Raw genomic sequence first — 20,153 nt, 5'->3', positions numbered from 1 at the left:
CGAGGTGCTGGAGTGTGTCCAGAGGAGGGCAACGAAGTTGGTGAAGGGTCTAGAGCACAAGTCTTATAAGGAGCGGCTGAGGGAGCTGGGGTTGTTTAGTCTGGAGAAGAGCAGGCTGAGGGGAGACCTTATTGCTCTCTACAACTGCCTGAAAGGAGGCTGTAGCAAGGTGGGGGTCGGCCTCTTCTCCCTAGTAACGAGTGATAGAACAAGAGGAAACGGCCTCAAGCTGTGCGAGGGGAGGTTTAGGTTAGATATTAGGAAAAACTTCTTCACGGAGAGGGTGGTCAAGGATTGGAACAGGCTGCCCTGAGAAGTGGTTGAGTCTCCATCCCTAGAGGTATTTAAAGAACGCATAGATATGGTGCTTGAAGACATGGTATAGATGGACTTGGCAGTTGACGGTTGGACTCGATGATCTTAAGGGTCTTTTCCAACCTTGACGATTCTATGATTCTATGATTCTATGAAAGCAGCCTTTCTGAACCACTAAAACACCAGTAGAGTAGCTAGTATCTTTGCTAATCCCACAGAGCTGCACCACTATTTCATTCCAGTCTGATATCCATTACATCAAATGAAAATGAAGAGCACCGATGCTGGAAAAAAAAAAAAAAGAAGGCTTCTAGTTTGCTTTAGAAGGATTTCCTGGTTAAAGGGTTTCACCACAGCCCTCCCATGCCAGCCAGGAGTAATAGTTACTTGTGCTACATGATCTAGACATCTCCACGTCAAGTGCCCTGCAATCCCCTAGCTCAGTTAGAGGGACCCTGAGAAGCCTTCATTGCCACAAGCTAGATGTCAACATCCTTTTGGGCAATAAGAAGATACATATGAAGAGTCCAAATACCCTGCAGGTCATCTGGTCAACACAGTGGAAGGACCATAGTTTGGTTGAGTTTGACCATGCTTCTGGAAGATGTAGCAACACTACAATAATGAACACTTGCAAGGTCATCTTTGCTCCATTATGTGTATTAACTATATAGCTAGCCGTTACATACCACAGGGTAAACCAAGACAGAGAAAACTTTCATGCATTCCACATTCAGGTGATAATAACAGACAAAAAAGAGTCTTTCTAAAAAACAGCCTGGTAACTTTGCAGGGGTGGTTACAGCAGAAGCACAACAGGTCCAGACAACAGTATCCAGGAACAGGCTAACAGAGGTTGTCAAAGGAGGAGCACAAGGAACCTTGCATCAGTTTGCCAAATGCCCTGGAGATGCTAACTTAAACAGGAAGGCTTTATAACTGACCAGAATTATGATTTACTAGGTGCAACAGATTGTCTGGGAAAACTCAAACTGAACGCAGAAAAGTATTAGCCTGTTCTGGAAGCACAAGTGACACTATTTGTGTGCTTCAAGGACATAGGCACTGGCTGCAGAGTCCAGGGAGAATGGAAAAATCAGACCTACAGAAGGTCCCAGCAGTGCACAGATGCAGCTTTGGGGACACAAGGGCAAACTGGAACATACTGAGGACAATTTGCTGGGACAGGAACAGTGCAGGTGACTGGTAAGCTTAGTCTCAGGAGTGACTCAGTGTGGAGGACTGGTAGAACACAGACATGGAAAGCAAAACAGGTGAGGGTGACTGACCCAAAAGGGTTGGGGAGCCTTCAGAGGGGTACCAGGAAAGTTAAAATGCTGATTTCAGAAAGACAAACCACCGTAAGCTCTGAGCTTTGGTATAAATATCTTGGAAGGCTGAACTACAGAAACAAAGAGCAGTGACAGATCTGCTGTTTGTTGACGAAGTGGGCCTTGAACAAGCTCTCTCACTGCCAGGCAAAAGGCAGGAAGAAAAGGAAGGGACCGATACAGCTGAATCATGAGATCCTTGTGGATCAGAAGGAGGAACTGACACTAGGTTAGATTACAACAGGCAAGAGTTAAAAGTAGTCTCACAAGCACAAAAGGACAAAGCTGATAAGCCAAGACACTTAGCTTTGGAGGAACAGTGAGGGTAAGAAACTGTTCTTACCCCATCATTTGTGAAAGGGAGGCATGGTATGTCCACTGCTCAGAGCTGGAAAGCTATCAATCAGCTGTCTTGAATACATGTTGAAGGTCACAAAGACCAGTGTGAGAAAGAAGTAGAAGCTGATGCAGCACAGCTATCATCAACTACAAGAGGACAAGATTTAACCCTCAGATGAGGCAAGAGCAGAGTAAGGACTGCTTTTCTATGTGAAGGGTTTCCAATGAGATGTGCCTGGTAAGCCTTATCTCAAAGCACTGATGCAGGTTGCTGGGTTTTGGGCTCCAGAAACAACTAAGTAGCCTTAGAAGGCCAGAGAGGACAAATGAAGTGGTGCTTTACAAAATGGAAGAAAAGAAAATCTGGGCAATTACAGACCCACTAGGTTACTTTTCATTACCATAAGCACTAGAGGCAAGCAAGGAAGGGTACAGGAACGAACACAACCTCTTCAGACCAACCCAGCTTCCCTGGACAGCCAGGCAAAAGAACTTTGTAGATGAGCAAAAACAACAGTTATCACTTCTTGAGGTTAGTAAGACTTCTGATATTTGTTTGGTGATAGTCTCCTAAGCAAGTTAAGGAAGCTTCAAATGGCAATATGATGAGAGAACATCTAGAAAAAGCATATTCAAAGAGCAGTCATAAATGGCTTACTGTCTGATGGAAGATGCATCAAGTGAGGATTCACAGAGGTGGGTTTTGGGTTGATCCTAATTAGCCTTTTTACTTACAGCCAGATAACACAAAATGCAGCAGGTTTATTCATCATGCAGATGATGCCAGCACAGAAAATGCTGCCAGTATATCACAGGACAGGCTTTGTATTCCTACCAATTCTCAAGAACTTGGGAGATGCAGTCAGAAAAGAAATAAGAAACAACTACGTCAGTGTGAATACACCATGCCAGACCTCATCAGGGCAGCCAGCCACACAGGCAGAGAAGGAGCAGATAATGATCTAGAAGGTATTGTGGGTCACAGCCTGCACATGAGTCCATGCCCACTGATGGGCATGGGGAGGAGGGGGTATGTGTCCCATGGGTTTTGAGTATCTCCACAGATTAAGACTCCACACCCTCTCTGGGCAACTTGTGACAGTGTTTGATTACTCTCACAGGAGAAAAGTTTTTTTTTTTTCAGATGGAACCTCCTGTGTTCCCATTGCCTCTGCTCCTGTCACTGGACACTACTGAGAAGAGTCCAGCTCCCTCTTCTTCATTCCCTCCTATTAGGTATTTATACACATGAATAAGGTCCTCCTGAGTCTTCTCTTCTCCAGGCTGAACTGTTCCAGCTTCTCAGCCTCTCCTCATATGAAGCACTCATAGGTCCAGTTTGCTTAAGTGCTTCCTCACTTGAGGGTAAGTCTTCCTTGCTCCAGACTTTTTGCCTGGTCTCAGGGCTTTGGGATTGCTGAAGGCTGGTCTTACTGGTAAAGACTAAAGTAAAGAAGGCACTGAGTACCTCAGCCTTTTCCATGTCTTTTGTTACCAGGTCCCCAGCACGTCTCAGCAGCAGGTCTACATTTTCCCCAGTCTTCCTGTTGCTGCTTACATACTTGCAGAACCCTTTCTTGTCACCTCACCAGATTCAACTCCAGGTCACCCTATCCCTGCAATATCAGACAGTAACTTTATACTCCTCCTAGGTCACCTGACCTTGCTTCCACCTCTTGTATGCCTCTTTTATATGCCTGAGTTCAGTTATGAGATCCTTGTTCATCCATGCAGGCCTTTGCTTGATTAATCTCAGTTCTATCCCTTCAACTTTGGCTACTTGCTTCTTCTTCAGGTCCTCACCTAGGTCTCTTGATGGGGAATAGCTTCATTACTCCAAGCCACGTTGTCTAAAACCAACCTCCAGCCCACCAGCTAGATTTTTCTGATGTCATATGGATATTCAGCTCCCCATCAAAACAGATCTTATATTAGCCAATTCTGGCATTTGCCTGTATTTGCTGTGTAAGTGGAGCAGATGGAAAAAGCACAAAGGAAGTACCGGTAGCTAAGTCTCCCCTCTTACCCTGTTCACCCATTTAAAGCCTTGCTGCACAACAGGATACATTTCAACACCTGCAGTGATAAATAGTAGCACAAACCAGGAACAACCACTTGGTCGTGTTTATCCTCAAGTGTTCCTTGGTCACATTGCAACCCACAATAGCATTCGTTAACAAGTGTTAGAACATAGTCACAAATTGCAGCAAACACAAATGCTCCGTCAGTGTTATTGCAGACTTCATTAATGATGATCCTTCGCATTTCAGCAACAGCCATTCAAGGATCTGAAAACATTTATATGCCTCTGTGAGCCAAGTGTCATGCTCCATGTGTGAGCCAGATGTTCACAACATCATTTTACAAATGAGGAAACAAAGTTCACAGGACTGACTCCAGACCCTTTCCTCCCACTGAGTAATCCACTGCCCACCAACTAGTCATAGGGGAATTACCCGATTCAAGGCAAGGCAGGATACCATTATGGTCTCTTTGTTTCCTTGCATTGTCTCTATTCCCTTGTTCCTTATCTTGTATTTAGACTCTAGGCCTGGAGGGGTACCTCTGAATGCATCCACTGCAGCACAGCATGGCACAGAGATGTAACTTAGTGCTACTCAGTACAGCAATGCAAGCGGCAATGGTACCAGAATCTGGATAAAAGAGAGCTCTTGAAGGAGATCTCCAGCAGCTACACGCGTCAAACCAGGCCCCTTACAGACGGGGCAAGCCCAGTTAATTTGCAGTAGAAGCAAAGCCAACTAAATCCAACATCTCTTCCATTCCAGCCATCTCCCTCAGAGAGTATACAGTGCCTGCACTTGGCAGGACCCTGGCCGCCTTCGAAACTTTGCAATTCCAAGAGCCAAAAGGAGAGTCAAGAAAGTGACTCCCGCTTAGCAAACTGACCTTTTTAAGGTGCTTAGCTCCTCCCTCTCCCCCCAGACCTTGCTGGCTGAGCAGGACAAGAGGTTCCCTTGGAGCTAGAGAAACACCTGTGTTTATGAAGCCAAAGAGACTGCAGCATCTCTCCTACCAAACTGCTCCACCAGCTGGGTCTTTGCATCATGTCATTTTTTCAAGATTAAGGAAAAAAATCACATGCTGCTCCCTCTAGTGACAACCTGAGCACATTTAAGCAGTCTGGCCCTGACTCGCAGCACCACTGCAATAGTTTTTAGACACAACAGAAACATTTGTACAGAGACCCACTCTCTGGCATCCATAGTCTTTCTCTCATGCCTTTGGCATATCTGAACCTACCTTAGTTGCTCTCTCTGAGGCTGCTGCTCTGCAAGCACAGGTCTCACCAAGCTCAAGAGGCTGCTAACAGGATCTGCAGAGCTTCAACAGTCCTCAGTTAAAATCTAGTCTGATCTGAGAGTGACCTCAAGATAAAAGCACTGGGTGGCTGCGGTCACCTGAGCAGGGTCATCACGTGTGCACTCTGCAATTGGCACTCATTGATCAAATAAAAGCAAGTTTGGGAATTAAAAGCAGCTACGCAATAGAGAACAGCCATAGCTCAAACCAGCATTCCAGCTGCCGCATTCATTCCAGGGACAGCAGAAGGTTGTTAAACCCAGGTCTAGTCACTGTAAGTTAGAAACAAAAATGGATATTACAGCTTCATGGATAAAAGCAAACTGCGCTGGGCAAAGAAAACAAATTAAGGGAGGCTGAAGTTAACATAACCATTGCCTTTCTACTAATTCTAGACCACCAGGCAGCACAGATGAAGACCCAGGGCTCCAGGTGAACAGAAGTAGCATGTACACAGAGACACTGCGACCACCTCACTTCTGCACATCCAGATGCAGGCAGCATAACAGCTCTGCGCAAGTCCTTCATATTTGTTTCCAATCAAGAAGAAACAGATAGCTGAAGAGGAGGGGGGTAATTTATTTCTTGAAATTCCCCAGTGTACTGGCTTTGGTTGGGATAGAGTTAATTTTCTTCAGAGTAGCTTGTATGGTGCTACATTTTGGATTTGTGATGAAAACAGTTTTGATAACATAGGGATGTTTTAGTTATTGCTGAACAGTACTTACACAGCGTCAAGGCCTTTTCTGTTTCTCACACCGCCCCACTAGAGAGCAGGCTCGAGGTGCGCAAGAAGTTGGGAGGGGACACAGCTGGGACAGCTGACCCCAACTGACCAAAGGGATATTCCATACCATATGGTGCCATGCTCAGCAATAAAAAACTGGGGGAAGAAGAAGGAAGGCATGACGTTCGCAGTCATGGTGTTTGTTTTCCCAAGTCACCATTACGTGTGATGGAGGCCTGCTTTCCTGGCAATGGCTAAACACCTGCCCGCTAACGGGAAGGAGTAAATGAATACCTTATTTTGCCTTGCTTGTGCACGCAGCTTTTGCTTTACCTATTACACTGTCTTTAGCTCAACCCATGAGTTATCGCTCTTTTACCCCTCTCTCCCCCATCACATTGTGGGGGAGTGATTGAGCGGCTGGTGGTGCTGAGCTGCCTACCGGGGTGAAACCACAACACCCAGTTTCCTGGTTTACCTGTCTCTCCCACTGCAAGCAAATAACCTGCTGAGGTACCAAACTCCCCTGGCCCAGGAACTCAGCCATGTGTGGAGAAGCCAAGTCTGGCAACCCCTTCCAGGGCTGGCTGGTGCACACACATGTACCTAACTGCCTGCACATCTTACCAGTCCCTTTCACCAGCTCTAGGTCACATCCTTGCAAACACTGGCCCAAAGCATGCAACTGACCTATTCCCCTGCATGGGAAACAGTTCGTTCCCATTCACACCAGAGCCCAGGCCAGCACCAACTCACAGAGAGGAAGATGCAGGCACTGCGATGACAGTCACGCAGTGACTTGCTGGCAAGACGAGACGCAGGCAGGCAGGGTACTGGCATTCCCTAGCCCATGATCAGCTGCATGCAAAGGCCTAATCCTGCATGACTCTGTGCTCCAGGACTGCCTCCTCAGTCCCTGCACGTGCCTGTATGGCAAAGACACGTGCTTGGACTTTATCAGAGAGGCTTCCCAGGACCCCTGGCAAGAACCACTGTCCTCTCTGTCCCTTCGGCCCCATCACACAGCCACACCCAACTGCAGTAAAATGACAAGCACCAGCAGGACGAAAATGAGATTTTTTTTCTCTTTTTTTTCTCTTCCTCCAGTTCCAGAAAGTCTAGGAATGGCCCCAAAGCACTGACACCTCTTCCTGAGTTTGCAGGGAGCCTGAGAAAGCTGCTCTGAAGGGGGAGAGCCATACTAACAGGGCTTGAGCCCCTATCTTACCCACACCATAGCGTCTCAGGGTGAGGGGGAAGGAGGGAAGCATCACAGCTGCTGCCAGCTCTCACCAACTCGGCAATGCTGGCTGCTTCGATTCACGTTATCTGCCTCATACCAAAGAATCCCAGAACCACAGAATGGTTGAACTCTCCCTCAGTCCCCATGGCATCGTCCTTCCCGTAAGCATCTCTCTCTGCAATGCCACCTACATGATGGCCACCTTATTCCCACATCCCCCAGAAAAACAGCCACCAGACAGGGGGACAGGCAGGATAATCAGAAAGGCACCAACAGTAGCAGAGGCCTGGACACGGAGAAGAGGGAAGATTCAGAGGCGTGGAGTGAGCAGGCATGGAGGCTCCCTGGGGGACACAGGCCACAGCAATGGGGAGCTGGCAACAGGAATTAGTGGGAAGGCCTCACAGCCCTGAGGGAAGCCATGGGGCCCGAGGAAGGCCATGGAGCCTGAGGGAAGGGCATGGAACCTGAGGGAAGGGCATGGGGCCTGAGGGAAGGGCATGGGGCCTGAGGGAAGCCATGACGCCTGAGGGAAGCCGTGGAGCCCGAGGAAGGCCATGAAGCCTGAGGGAAGGGCATGGTGCTTCAGACAAGGCCATGGGACCTGAGGGAAGAGCATGGAGCCTGAGGGAAGCCATGGAGCCTGAGAGAAGGCTCTGCAGCCCTGAGAGAAAGCCATGGAGTCTGGGGAGCTGTAGGAGAAGGGCAGGACGCCTGCATGTCTTGTATTGGAATGGCGCACACACGGGGAGGTAGCAGCTACCACAAAACCCCACTTAGCACTGCAAGCGACCCTGAGTGGAGGGGGTCTGTCCCACTGAGGCCATCCCTCCTTACCACACAGCCGGGACCCCTGCTTCGCTGTGCACTTCCGCTCTGAAGCGACAAGGCAGAGACCAACAGCTTTGAGCCCAGCTGTACTGCTGACAGCCATTCCCTCACCCGCCACCACGGCCTCCACAGGGCAGGGTGCTGGGCCCAGCAGTGGAGGTGGAGAAGATGCCTGAAGGCTGGGGAAGCTCCAGCCATTGTGAGATGCGGCAGGCAGCACTGAGGCAGAAAGGCTGTCAGGGCAGGTCCCAGAGGACAGGGCACAGTGAGTGGGAGAGAGACAGACAGACAGCAACACCGGCACTGAGACAGGCATAGAGAGACATCTGTCACCTGCTACCGCTCCTGGGAACAGTGGCAGAGGATGGCAGGGATGCTGGGGGTGCTTATTTAATGCCATTTAATTCTCATTACTACAGATATTTAAAACAAATTAATTAAAATAATCACAGTGCTATGGCATCCCTGTGTCCACTGCAGAGAGGAAGTCTTCAGCAGAGCAAGCTGTGGCCGGATGCCCTTGATCCTTGTCACGGGAGCAAGAGATCATGTCTGCTGGACTGGGTGAGAGGAGACCAAACAGGGGGAATGGGCTGCTGTGCAACAGACTGGCACAGAGAGGAGGGGACACTGCGTGCAATGTGCTGGCTGCTATAGTGACAGGGCCAGCGTGTGACATGCTGACTCCTAGCGAGGTAAAGCAGGAGAGCAAGAAACAGACTCCTAGCACGCCCGTGGTGCACCAGCTCCCAGCAGGACATGTGAGATTCACTGACTTCTCATGAGAAACAGTCAGCATACACTGCACTGGCTCCTAGCAGGGTAGGGCTGGAGGGCAACACACACACTTCTAGAGGGACACGTGGTACCCATTAGCTCCCAGCAGGACACATGTGACATACTGACTCCCAGGCAGACAGGGCTAACATGTGATGCACCAGCTCCCAGCTGATGCCCTGACTGCCAGCAGGATGCATGTGATGAACTGACCCGCAGCAGGACACTTGTGATGCACTGGCTCCCAGTGGGGCTGAGCCCCATAAGATGCACCAGCTCCCAGTAGGACACAAGGTACTGACTGATTCCCAGCAGGATACGTGCAGTGCCAAGACTCTCAGTAGGACACACCTGACACACCAACTCTCAGCAGGACACAGGCAACGCAACAACTCCTAGTAGGGCAGAGCCAGTGTGCAAGGTACCAGTAACCAGCAGAATACATGCAAAACATACTGAATCCCAGCAAGGCAGAGGCAATGTGTGACACACAGAGTCTCACCAGAGCATGCGTGCTGTGCCGACTCTCATCAGGACACATGTAATGCACCAACTCCCAGCAGGGCAAGGCCTGCCGGTGATGCACCAGCTCGCAGCAGAACACTTGTGATGCAGTGACTCCCAGCAGGAGACGTGCAGTGCAGCGACTCCCAGTGCAACACACATGATGCACCAGCTCCCAGCGAGATGCACAATGCACTGACTCTCAGTAGGACACATGCAATGCACTGACTCCCACCAGGACACTCACAGTGCACCAACTCCCAGTGAGACACATGCAATGCAATGACTCCTAGTGTGGCTAGGTCAGTGTGCGAGGCACAGGCTTCTGGTGCAACATGTGAAGCACTATTTCCTAGGACGACAAGCACCGTGTATGAGACCCCAGCTCCCAAATGACAGGCCAGCTCCCAGTGGAAAAGGGCTGGTGTGCAATGCACAGGCTCCCTGTTCGCTGCTCCCTGTCCAGGAGTGCCGTGGGTACTGTCCTGGCAGAGAAGTGGTGCAGGGGCAGGCCAGGCTCTGCGGCTGAGGGAACAGGGACACCATAGCAGAGCTCCCAGTGCCACCTAGTGGGGGACAGGAAATGCTCAGGGGCCACCCATCCCCAAGACCTGGGCACTGCTGGGCGCAGCAGACCTTCCCCAGCCAGGACAGCCTCTCCCACCACCCTGCCAGACCTGTCTGCCTCCAGCAGCCACCCCAGTCACACACACTGCCCTGCAGCAGGCCAGCGTGCCCTGCCAGCTCTCCTCCCACACTTGCTCATGCTGGGCCCTGGAGATTGTATAAAACACCGCCATGAGAGGGACACAGGAATTCACTCCAGGTGCAATATGTTAATCACATCAAGTACAGTCCTGTCGAGTTCACTGGGTTTCCATCCTGCATGGGATGTGCACAGAGAGACCTGGTCAGAGATCCACAGCTTCTGCCCATGAGCTGCAGTGTCCAGAAAGCATTAGAGCTACTCTCGTAAGAGGATGTTTCAAGAAAGCCCCCCAAAAAGGCACGCACATCTTCTGAGGCACACACTGATGCTCAATGCATTTTTTATCTGCACAGTTACCTGCGAATTATCCTCCATCTGTGTACATTAACTCTGACATACAGTCATGCATATACAAGAATGCACCACAGACACATCAGCCAAAGAAGACACTAGAACAGCAAACAGCTTGTGTGACTGCACAAGTTTTATTTTATAGGCTTTCTCCCCCAAAAACAGACCAGAGGTTCTGGGAGATGGAAACAGCAGATGGGGCCATAAAGGTGCAGTACAGAGCTGTGTGAAAGTTTACACATGGGACAGCTAAAAACGAGTAACAAATGCAATTTAACATGGCTGAGGGGGCGCGGGGAGAGTGGATTTGCAATCCTAGTGCACGTGAATGTAATCTTTCCTTCCATCTCTCCACCCAGCAGGCGGCCGTCAATCTCTTAAGCCGTATCCCCACTCATCTACAGCCATTTAATCACTTGGCATTTTCTTTCATTCCATCTGCATCCTCAGTCTCTTCCTTCCTTATACGTTCTCAGCCTGAAAACAATCCCTAGGATATTAAAGAGAAAACCATGACACCTTGTGGAACAGATGGAGCCTTCTCCAGATAAAGACACCCTCATGAATACTGGTGTGTCACCCAGGAGGTCTGCCCAGTGTAGTACAGCCCAGGCAGTGAAAACAGAACAAGTAAGGCCCAAAAAACTAGCAGTTCCCAGTAGATGCCCCAGGTTCACCTACTGATCAAACACAGCCCCTCTTTGCTCAGAGGATCAGCTACCAGATTTTTGTTGGCCTTAATCACGACTAAGCTGAGCATCTCTCCAGGGAGTTTTTCCAGGGAACTCAAATCCCTGCAAAAATTAAATCAGCTACAAGATGCTCTATTATCCTCATGATCTACCCTGAGATCAAGGCAAAGGGTGAGGCTGGAAAATCAGGCCCATCATGGTGGTGATGTCAGCTAGGCTGGATCCCAAACAGATCTGCAGTAATATATGACACAAGTCTAGAAATGGGGAGAGAGGAAATACATTTGAAAAGAGATGGCCACAGAGTTCAAGGCAACAGGAGAGAAGGAGCTAACAAAAAGTCCTGTCATTAAGAAGTCTATCAGTACAATTTAGGGCCTAGGCAAGCTAACGTATTGGGCACATCTCTCCAAACATGAACCCAGTACAAAGCCAAGACACCAGATGAGCAGCTGTATGTATGTCCAGAAAGGCATGTTATTATCCCCATTGGGTCACACACTCCTGAGCCCCTGTTCCCTAGGACGGCCCCTTCTCACCTACAGCAAAAAACCTGCAGGATCCCAATGAAACACCACCTAGTCCCCAAGCACTTAAACTGAAGGCTGTCCTCTTCCCATGAACTCACCTCCTCTGCTCTCACATGTCCCAGCTGCCAGCCTACTGCCTATTTTAAAAACAGCAGAATTTGGGATCGGAGTAGTCAAGTGAGCTGTGGTGGTCCAACAGGCTTCCTCACGACTAGTGTCCTCCAAGAGCTGCCCTCTCCTCCCAGAGCAGCACCGTCTGAAAGAAAGGAAAGAGATGGGGGCAAACATCCGTCTCAAAGGTGAACTTCTCCAGCTGCTCAGGATCAGATCATTATTTTAAGAGCACTTACATGAGAGAAAAAATAGCTTGGGAACTGCTAAGGAGAGACTTGGCTAGGTCCTCTCCAGGTCACCAAGCACACACAGGGCAGCAGAAGCAGCTTCAGGCTCTTGGCTCTGTCAAATTTTGGTAGCAAAACTGAAAAATGTGGTAGAAGATATTTTCATTTTGCAAATTTTGCCAACCTGTCAGGACATGTTGGTGGTGATGAGCTGCAGAGAGATCTGGGCAGGCAGTGAGAGGAGCTAGGTTTGGCACAGGTGAGGATGGACAGTACGTTGTGGGGAAGGAAGGAGGAGACTGGGAGAGACATGAACATAGCAGAGCTAACACTGTTACTAGGAGAGGGAGAAGACTGGAGAAAGGTGTGTTTGGGGGTGGGATTATCAGATCCTAGAAGAACCCATGGATAGTCAGACCCATCAGATTCTGAACAGCCCAAATGTTCACAGCAATGAAGCCCCTGCTGGTGCATGGCCTGTCCCCATGGCAGAGAGAATGATGTGAAATACAACATGAGGCCAGAGTGGCTTTACACTATCTGCAGGCCAGGTAGACCAGCTGGCCTTCAGTGCCACACACTCAGGCAAGCCCTACTTCCCTCAGCAAAAAACCCTGAGGTCAAGCCCCACCATGCTTGAATGTGACAGCTGGCATCTGCATAGGAAAGGGTCCCTCAGCATGACACGTCATCATCTAAATCCCAAGTATTAACATCTGCCATCTGGTTCTAGAGAGGCTTTAAGGGTCTTGGGGAATGAAACAGGTAATCCCAACATGACTCAAGAGGAGAAGGAGCTTCCCCCCTGCCAGACAGTGGCTCTAGATCCTAGACCCTACATCAAAATAAGCTTTGGAGGAGATCAGTTCAGCCTCTCCTAGGTGACAGATCACTGCACATGATGGATCTTGCTTGGGCTGCCATACCTCTTTGCGATCACAGGCATCTGGGACTGCTGAAACCCCAGCAATTACTGATGGTGTCTCAGAACCAGAGAGCACTATGAAGGGCCCAGAAGAGACCTGGGCCAAAGATTACACAGTGTGGTCATCCCCAAGCACCGTGGACTTAAGCCACCCTTCCTCATGAGGCATGGGAGTCAGGGACTGCTCATAGAACAAACTCCCTTGGTAGTAGATGCTGAAGTTCTGTTCACACCACTGGAGGAAGCTCAGGCATCTGTACCTAGCCCATGGTACAAGTTGTACTGGGTCAGAGGAACAGTCTGCGGAGACTAGTGCTCTTCCCCAGCAGTGGCAGGCAACTTGGCCACAAGAAATGAGGTGAGTATAGAGTGATCTCACCCATGACAGTGCCTTCCCAGCTGCCTGCAAACTGCTCATCAGCCCACGTCCCAAGCTGGAGATTGTAGTTGCCCTGCGACGTCTAACAGCACTGCTCAAGAGGTTATGACACATTCTGACTCCTGCCTTTCAACAGGGAGTGAGCAATGCCTATGTATCTCATCTGTAAAGGATGGCAAGGCCTCCTTGAAAGCTTTTCAAAGAGAAGTTGCATACAAATACCTCAAAGTTTAATGTTATTTCTAACTGGCATGCTGAAACAAGCAGTGTGCCAGGCTGTCCTACTTTTTTCTCTACAGTACTGGGAACCTGCAGATGAAGAGTAGACCACCTCCAGATGGGCAGCAGAGTAGCAAAACCTGAGGCTGACGTCCTCCAAACCAACATGACACAAACTTGTCACATCTCCAGGGGATCCCAGCAGACAACTCTATGTCTTCTACATAGTGACCACCAGCCAAAAAAGATAAATGCTGGCCTTTACACTACCTCAACACCTTTCTGCTCTGCAAATCAGAGAAGCACCAGTGTTTGCACAAACACGCTGCCTCAGACAACTTCCAGTTGCCAATATTTTATTCTTGCCTGTTGAGTACTGAGGACCTGCTACCGAGGTAGGCCCCAGCTCACTGCTTTCTGGCTATGAAAGCAAAGAAACACAAAGAAAACTGCAGCTTAGCTTGAACTGTATTTTTTCTGAGTGTCAGTCACTCCCTATAATTAATTAGATCCCTAAAATATACACAAAACTAAGAAAAACAACAGCCACAAGCTAAGATGACTGCACTCTATCAAAAAAGCTTTTATCTCTCTGCAATGAATAAACAACTGATGTAACTACATACAGCAATTTTTCATCAGATGTCTGAGTATCAAACTCCCTTTCTAGTCCTACTCTGATACAGCTCTTGGCAAACGTGCTGATGGAAAACCACTGGCCACACTCAGAAATGTGTCTAAAATCTAGCCCATAAATCCAGGAGAAACTGCTCCAAGCATGTACCATACCACCTCCTCTTTCTATAGCAACGCCACCTTGCAAGCCTCAGCATCTCTCTATGCACTCCATGGGTATTTTAGCCCATAGCTGCACCAAGGATAGCACAAATACTGCTTTTTCAAGGACAGACAAGCAGTCAAGCTGAGTGAATATTCCCAAAATCCCTCAGACATCTTGAGGTTGAAAAAAAAACTCAGAGCGTTCAAATGCAGCTTTCCCAGGTGTATGGCCAACAGACTCAGTCTGTACCCAAACCAATGCTGGTAGCTGATGGACACTCTTCATCTCCAGATTCCCACTCAACTGTAGTCAGAGTCTGGTGATTTCATCTGCTACTGGCCTCTGACTGCAGGGCAATGCAAACAATTAAACAGGCTATTTCTGCACTAACAATTGTCCCTTTTCGGGGAACGCTCTTTCATATCAGGCAGCCCATATTGCCACCGCTTAATCAGGCCAAGATTTAAGGAAGCCCGCTGTGAGATGACATAGATTGCTTCCTCCCTCGGGAGCTGGTGAACAGCATGGTCAGTGTGTAACTGGCAACCCCTGCCTGAAAAAAAAGAGTCCCCATTATACACAACAGCTGAGTCCTCTTCTTCCTCTGCTGGCGCTTGGCCTCCACAGACCTGGACTGAGCCAAGGGGCTCCATGCGCTCAGCAATCCCACATGTTGACCCCTCTGTTTACTCCTCAGAAGTCTTAACTGGCCACAGCACAGCGGTGGGAAAGCAGGCAATGAGAGAGGGAATGTGTAGCTGTTCACACATCTCTTCTGCCTCTCATGTCAGCCCCGTAGACAGAGCCTTGTCTGGGTGTGGATGAAACCATCTGCTCAGTGTCTGGCAGCTCCAGGCAGGCAAAGGGCAGGGAAGGCTGCTGCGTCCAGCCGCCTGCCACCCAAGCAATTCTGGCAATTCCTGACTGTGCTGAGCGGCCAGAGCAGAGGAGCTCTGGCTGAGAGGGACTGCCAGAAGGGAGGGGAAATGAGGATGGAGCCCATTCTCCAGGACAGGTCTGGAACAGGGCACCAGGATCAGATAGAACAGTTCCAGATAGCTGAGACCTTTTGATCCCCCTCCTTCAAGGCCTCTGTGAAAGACCCAGCAGATGCCCTACAAGAGGCACTGGTGAGGGATTGTGCCTTCCAAGTGTGTAAGTCTGCTAGGGCCCTGGATTTACCCTCCTGTCAGGGTGCTGGAGCTAAGCAGTGTGTCTTCTCACATGGACCTAGCAGGAGTTCAGCAGCCCTATTCCAGCTTGGGTGTTAAAGTTGCTGTTGAGATGCAGAAATTAGGCATGTAGGACCCCCAGACACATGTATCTCCAAACTCTGTTCCATCCTAGTCGGGGCATAGGGTGTCCCAGGCAACAGCCTCATTAGCACCATCACCATCCCACACCTCAAGACACTTCCAGCCCTGGCAGCTTCTACCTTTGGGTCCCTATCCCAAAGCTCAGCTTGTGTCTGGAAAATGCTTTGCCCAGATCTGAACTTGCCATTACTCCATGCCGAAAGTCTCCCCTGATTTAACAGACCAAATCCTCAGGTTGTACAAATGACTTTGCACAAACACTACAACTATGGCTACCAGTGTGAATGTCTTCATCAACCTCCCCAGCCCAGGACCTGCTCCAGGATCTCCTGAGTTACATTTGATGCTGCACCTTGCACCAGGCAACTATGAGTGGGAGGTTGAACTGGAGCCCTCCAGATCCCCTTCCACACCTATTTTGCAGATTATTTACCCCACTGAACATAAGTTTAGGGAGCAATCTCTCACCTGCAGGGATATCTTGAATGCTATCCTAAATCTCCCAGCACCTCTCACAGGACTGCTTCCAAGGAGGTATAGGGCAGGCCCCTGTAAGATGTGCTGCTGTTTCAGGTCCCTCCAGCCCTTTCTCCCTGCATGTCCCTGTCCCAGGGCACAGCTCATCGCCTCTCAGTTGGTCATTCTGAATCCTCCATGAGCTCATGAAATTCTCAGCATTGGTGTTCATGTAAGAGGATATAGCTAGCTTTTAACAAGGTTCCTCTTCTTGTAGCAGCTTAAAGCATCTGGGTGAAAGTGGGGATCAGGTGGGCTACAGAACTGGTCTGGAAAATGAAAATAGCTTGCGCTATGGCAGAGCCTTTGCAAGCCTCCAGGCTTGTGTCCAGACCCACTGCTGTTACAACTTATTTGAGCATTGTCTTTTATCAAGCCACTCATTAGCATCCTTGCAGATATCTCTGCAGCCTGGTGATCAAGACCACTGTGCATGGCAGGTGCACGAATTTGCACCAAGCTCTTGACAACACTGCACAGCGATAGCTGCCCATCATTGGCTTCCCTGCCCCTGGAGAACAATCCCATGGGAAATTCTTTGAAATCACATAAGGAGCAGAAAAATGTAGTTTTAAAATGGAAAGTGTCAGCAGCTTTCCCTGAAGACATTGCTTATGATTATTTATGGGGTCTGCACATGAGTGTCTACACGGGCATGACCACAAAGCAGACAGCTGTGTATCCAGCCATTTCCTGTGGCAAACCAAAAAAAGTATTGGTTTCTTGGTGTCAGCTCTGAAAGTGATGGAATGAACAGTGCTGTGCACAAATACACCATCCAAATTCCAGAAGGGCTGCTTCTTTTTCCCATGCATTTGTAAAACTTAATCCTTTAATAATCAAAGGAGTTAGGGATGTATATTTTTACCACAACTGAAATGTATCCTCATTGTTTCAGCTTGCAGAATAAGAACAGGACATCTAGGAGGTCCCAGACTTGTTCCCAGGCTGCTCCTGCATCCCAGACCGGTTTCCTAGATGCAACTGGGGCGTCAGGAGATCACGCATCGGCATGCCCAGCCAGGATCTGCAGGGAGAGCCAGCTACACAGGAGCCAGGAACCAGCAGGAAACTTAACAGAGCAGCACCAAAACTGACAGCTTCTCTCACCTCCTCCGAAATGGGGAGATGAGGGAGTACCACAGGGTGGAATAAAGAAAAGGACAAGTGCACTTGATTTCTAAATGTTCCCTGACTTCACCTCATCAGCTGTGCTATTAGAAACAAATGCAAGGGAACGCATTATTGTTTCCAGCTACAATTTTAATCTGAGAGTCCCTTTCAACATGAAGTGGTAGTTGTGTTACAGCTGAATATCTCATCTCAGGCAGATTTCTCCTCAACACTGTGGCAAGAACAAGGTTCACCCTGAGCAGGTTGGAGTTGATATGGATCATTTCAGAAGACCATCATGGCCCACCATTAGTAACAGGTGCTACCTATTAACCTTAATTAAGACACAGGTGATGTTAATCACTTAATTGGTCCTTAATTAGGATCTGAAAAATTTTTAGGCAATAGAAAAAAAAAGGCCATTTGGCCCAGCTTGAGATACCAGTCTTCATCCTCTCTACATTGGTTTCCCCTCCACGTTTTTCCAAGCCCATGGGGAACAGCCACACCAGGCTCAGACCAGCAACTGTACGGGAGCTGACAGACCTTGTCCTTTCCTCCCCAGCCAAGCTGGCACCACATCAGAGCTGTCATCAGGTCTCTCCTGTCCCACTTTCCTGTGACTGGATATCACTACATGGAAGCAAAGGCCTTGGAGACTCTGGGACTAATACAGACAGTTTTCTAGGACAGCATGTTCCAGTTGTGAGCTCCAAAGAGCATGTTCAATGCAATGGAGACCCAGCTCCTGCCCGGGGGCGGTTCATAGCACCACCAAAGTCAGCTTTAGGCCCCTGCTCTGTCTTGGCCACAGCAAAACACTCCTTCTGCAGAGCCCGTTGGCAGAGCTTGGTCCCTCCCAGGGATGCAGTCCCTCCTCCAGACCCTCTGGAAGGGAAGGACTCTGAAGGACCTCACCATGAAGAAGCCATCTCATGAAAACCCTTCCATGCACCTTGACCTGCCATGGCTTCCTGACCTCCTGCAGCCCTGTGCCATGAAGGGCAGAGAGCAGACCTAGTCTGAGGTTTCCACAGCCTTCCCACACCTCTCCCAGGAAGCCCAGAACATGTATGCTGGGAGAGGCTGTTGCTTCTTCCCAGCACCCATCATCTCCTATGACAGAAGGGCAGTTTGATAAATGCTCCTTCTGAGACAGCCATCCCTCTATGGGCTGCCCCTTCCTTCCCAAAAGAATGCAGGGAAAAGATCAGAAAGGTGAAGGCGCAGCTGGAACTTAAACGAGCCACCGCCGTTAAAGACAACAAAATAGTTTTTATAAATATATCAGTGACAAAAGGGGGGCCAGGGAGAATCTCCCTCCTTTGTTGGATGCAGAAGGTAACCTTGTCACAAAGGATGAGGAGAACGCAGAGGTACTTAATGCCTTCTTTGCCTCAGTCTTTAATAGTCAAGCTAGTCATCCTCGGGTTTTTCAGGCCCCTGAGCTGGGAGATGGAGACAGGATGCAGAGTGAAGTCCCAGTTGTTCAAGAGGTGGCAGTCACTGACCTGCTCCTCCACCTGGATGCGCACAAGTCCATGGGGCCAGATGGGATCCACCTGAGGATACTGAGGGAGCTGGCAGAGGAGCTGGCCAAGCCACTCTCCATCATTTATCAGCAGTCCTGGTCAACCGGGGAGGTCCCAGATGACTGGAAGCTAGCAAACGTGACGCCCCTCTACAAGAAGGGTCAGAAGGAGGATCTGGGGAACTACAGGCCTGTCAGCCTGACCTTGGTGCCGGGGAAGGTCACGGAGCAGATCATCTTGAGTGCCATTATGCAGCAAGTGCGGGACAACCGAGGGATCAGGCCCAGCCAGCATGGGTTCATGAAAGGGAGGTCCTGTTTCACTAACCTGGTCTCCTTCTATGACAAGGTGACCCGCTTAGTGGATGAGGGGAAGGCTGTGGATGTTGTTCTACCTGGACTTTAGTAAGGCCTTTGACACAGTCTCCCACACCATTCTCCTGGAGAAGCTGGCTGCACATGGCTTGGATGGGTGCACTCTACGCTGGGTTAAAAACGGGCTGGATGGCCGAGCCCGGAGAGTGGTGGTGAATGGAGCCAAATCCAGTTGGCGGCTGGTCACGAGTGGTGTTCCCCAGGGCTCAGTACTGGGGCCGGTCCTGTTCAACATCTTCATTGATGATCTGGATGAGGGGATCGAGTGCACCCTCAGTAAGTTTGCAGATGACACCAAGTTGGGTGGAAGTGTCGATCTGCTGGACAGTAGGAAGGCCCTGCAGAGGGACCTGGACAGGCTGGATCGATGGGCCAGGGCCAACTGCACGAGATTCAACAAGGCTAAGTGCCGGGTCCTGCACTTCGGTCACAACAACCCCATGCAACGCTACAGGCTGGGGGAGGAGTGGCTGGAGAGCTGTCTGGCGGAAAAGGACCTGGGGGTGTTGGTTGACAGCCGCCTGAACATGAGCCAGCAGTGTGCTCAGGTGGCCAAGAAGGCCAATGGCATCCTGGCTTCTATCAGGAATAGTGTGGCCAGCAGGACCAGGGAGGTGATAGTGCCCCTGTAGTCGGCACTGGTGAGGCCGCACCTCGAGTACTGTGTTCAGTTTTGGGCCCCTCACTACAAGAAGGACATCGAGGTGCTGGAGTGTGTCCAGAGGAGGGCAACGAAGTTGGTGAAGGGTCTAGAGCACAAGTCTTATAAGGAGCGGCTGAGGGAGCTGGGGTTGTTTAGTCTGGAGAAGAGCAGGCTGAGGGGAGACCTTATTGCTCTCTACAACTGCCTGAAAGGAGGCTGTAGCAAGGTGGGGGTCGGCCTCTTCTCCCTAGTAACGAGTGATAGAACAAGAGGAAACGGCCTCAAGCTGTGCGAGGGGAGGTTTAGGTTAGATATTAGGAAAAACTTCTTCACGGAGAGGG

General features: G+C 49.7%; 1 protein-coding gene across 6 annotated transcripts in view; it reads right to left on the bottom strand.

Moving 5' to 3' along the window:
* The window catches only part of NRG2 (neuregulin 2), a 176,211-nt gene that overhangs the window by 130,540 nt on the left and 25,518 nt on the right, over nt 1–20,153 (bottom strand). The window lies entirely within an intron of this gene.

Source organism: Nipponia nippon, unplaced genomic scaffold (genome assembly GCF_047370975.1).
Source record: "Nipponia nippon isolate SJK-2023a ecotype South Korea unplaced genomic scaffold, ASM4737097v1 scaffold_21, whole genome shotgun sequence".
Classification (NCBI taxonomy): Eukaryota; Metazoa; Chordata; class Aves; order Pelecaniformes; family Threskiornithidae; genus Nipponia; species Nipponia nippon.
The sequence above is the reverse complement of the archived record's forward strand: the minus strand, read 5'-3'. Positions and strand labels throughout refer to the sequence as shown.